The sequence below is a fragment of the Macaca nemestrina genome, chromosome 10, assembly GCF_043159975.1.
Source record: "Macaca nemestrina isolate mMacNem1 chromosome 10, mMacNem.hap1, whole genome shotgun sequence".
Lineage (NCBI taxonomy): Eukaryota > Metazoa > Chordata > Mammalia > Primates > Cercopithecidae > Macaca > Macaca nemestrina.
Window position 1 is genome coordinate 139,149,809 of NC_092134.1, and position 3,170 is coordinate 139,152,978.

The 3,170-nt window shown below is 40.6% G+C and overlaps 1 pseudogene; it reads right to left on the minus strand.

Moving 5' to 3' along the window:
- Positions 1 to 655: 655 nt before the first annotated feature.
- On the minus strand, positions 656 to 2,656 carry LOC105484146 (heat shock cognate 71 kDa protein-like; annotated as a pseudogene).
- Positions 2,657 to 3,170: the final 514 nt, after the last annotated feature.

A 3,170-nucleotide genomic window follows, 5' to 3' on the forward strand; every position in this document is an offset into this window, starting at 1 on the left:
ACATCTTAACCACATTGAATCTCCTGTTGGTGAACGTAGACTTTCTCTTCAACTACTTAGATTGTTGATTTCTTTCATCAGAGTTTTATAGTTTTTCTCATGTAGTTTCCTTGCACACATTTTGTTAGATTTATTCTTAAGTATTTCATTTTTGGGGGTGCTAATGTAAACGGTGATGTTTTTAATTATAAATTCCAACTGTTCACTGCTTGTATATAGGAAAGCGACTGACTTGTATATTAACCTTGTATCCTGCAACCTTGTATAGTCATTTATTAGATCAAGTTTTTGTGTATGTGAATTTTTTGAATTTTCTACATAGACAATCATATAATCTGCAAATAAAGTTTTCTTTCTTTCTTCTCAATTTCTATACCCTTTATTTCCTTTTCTTTTCTTACTAGCTAGAACTTCCAGTATGATGATAAATAGGAGTGGTGAGAAGAAACATTCTTGCATTATTAATTCAAATATAATTATGGTGCCAATTTTAAATAGTTTTATTTAAGACATTGCATTTTCCACTTACAATACAGTGTTTATGAAGTGCGATGTTATTTCCTTCCCCTGTGTGTGTGTTCCATATTCAAATATTGAGAATGCCCCGTAACTTACTATATAGCAGCTGAACTTTTTTAAAATACCACAGAATTTGCTACAAATTTAGATCCTTCAATGTTTTACATGTGTGGAGCAATGCTACATCTATACTTGGGTTGGCTTAATCAACCTCTTCCATGGTGGGCCCTGAGGAAGCACCACCAGAGGGAGGAGCTCCACCACCAGGGAATCCCCCAGGCATTCTTCCTGGCATGTCTCCTGCACTCTGGCACAGCTTGGCGTTGATGGGGTTGCAGACTTCCTCCAGCTCTTTCTGCTGATCTTCAAATTCTTCCTTCTCGGCAGTCTGATTCCTATCGAGCCAGTCGATAATTTCATTACACTTGTCCAGAATCTTCTGTTTGTCCTCATCATTAATCTTGCCTTGAAGTTTCTCATCTTCGACAGTTGCTTTCATGATGAATGCATAGGATTCAAGTGAATTCTTGGATGACACCTTGTCCCTCTGCTTTTCATCTTCAGCTCTGTACTTCTCAGCTTCCTGGACCATACGTTCAAAGTCTTCCTTGCTCAAACAGCCCTCGTCATTAGTGATAGTAATCTTGTTATCTTTTCCTGTACTCTTGTACTCACAGCAGAGACGTTGAGGATGCCATTGACATCAATGTCAAAAGTGACTTCAATCTGAGGAACACCTCGGGGTGCAGGAGGTGTGCCTGTGAGTTCAAACTTACCAAGCAGGTTGTTATCCTTGGTCATGGCACGCTCACCTTCATAAACCTGAATAAGCACACCAGGCTGGTTGTCAGAATAGGTAGTGAGGATCCGTGTCTGCTTGGTAAGAATGGTAGTATTACACTTGAGGAGGATGGTCATGACTCCACCAGTCGTTTCAATATCAAGGGAAAGAGGAGTAACACCAACGAGCAGCAAATCTTGAACATTTTCAGACTTGTCTCCAGACAGAATGGCTGCCTGGACAGCTATACCATATGCAACAGCTTCATCAGGGTTGATGCCCTTATTCAGTTCTTTCCCATTGAAGAAGTCTTGGAGAAGCTTCTGAATCTTGGGGATACAAGTAGAACTACCAGCCAGGACAATATCATGAATCTGTGACTTGTCTAGTTTGGCATCTCAAAGGGCTTTCTCTACGGGGTCCAGGGTGCCATGGAACAGGTGAGCATTCAGTTCTTCAAATCGGGAATGGGTAATGGAGGTATAGAAGTTGATTCCTTCAGACATAGAATCGACCTCAATATGGCCTGGGTGCTGGAAGAGACAGTATGCTTAGTACGTTCACAAGCAGTACAGAAGCATCTTATAGCTCTCTTGTTCTCACTGATGTCCTTCTTATGCTTGCGCTTGAACTCGGCAATAAAATGGTTGACCATTCGGTTGTCAAAATCTTCTCCACCCAACTGGGTATCTCTAGCTGTAGATTTGACCTCAAAGACCTCAATAGTGAAGATTGACACATCAAAAGTGCCACCTCCTAGGTCAAAGATCATCACATTTCTTTCTGCTCCAACCTTTTATCTAAGCCGTAAGCAATAGCAGCAGCAGTTGGCTCATTAATAATTCTAAGTACATTGAGACCAGCAATAGTTCCAGCATCTTTGGTAGCCTGACGCTGAGCATCATTAAAGTAAGCTGGCACTGTGACCACAGCATGGGTAACAGTCTTCCCAAAGTAGGCTTCTGCAATTTCCATCGTATTTGTCAGAGCCATAGAGGATAACTTCTCTGGATAGAAGCTCTTGGTCTCTCCCTTGTGTTCCACTTGGACCTTGGGCCTGCCAGCATCATTCACCACCACGAAGGGCCAATGCTTCATCTCAGACTGGATAATAGCATCATCAAATCTGTGTGCAATCAGACGTTTGGCATCCAAAACCATGTTGGTCGGGTTCATTGCAACTTGATTCTTTGCGGCATCACCAATCAATTGTTCAGTGTCCGTAAAGGTGACATAGCTGGGAGTGGTTTGGTTTCTCTGATCACTGGCAATTATCTCTACTTTTCCATGCTGGAAAACACCCACACAAGACTAGCCGGTGTCAGGATCAATACCAACTGCAGGTCCCTTCAACATGGTTGCTGGCACGTAGGCCTGGCTCCAACAATGAAGAAAGACACAGGAACCCCGAGAGCTGCAGGCGAGTTCAATGAGCTAATTCAAATATTTTTATTTCAGCTATTCTGATAGGTATGTAATTCTATCTTATGATTTTTTGCATTTCCCTAATGACTAATGATATTGAATATTTTTTCATGTACTTATTTGCTATCTGTAGATTCTCTTTAATGAATTTTTTTCATGTCTTTTGCTTATTTTCTAATTGGATTGATTTTTTCCTTCTGAGTTTTCAGAGTTCCTTATATAATCCAGACATGAGTATTTTATCAGATATGTGGCTTGTAAATATTTTCTCTGTCCGTAGCTTGACTTCTCATCCTCTTAACAGAGTCTTTTGCAGAGTAAAAGTTTTTGGTGTCAAGGCTAAGAACTCTTTGTTTATGCCTAAATCCTGATGATTTTTTTCTTTCTTTCTTTTTTCTTTTTTTGAGACTGAGTCTTGCTCTGTTGCCCAGACTGGAGTGCAGTG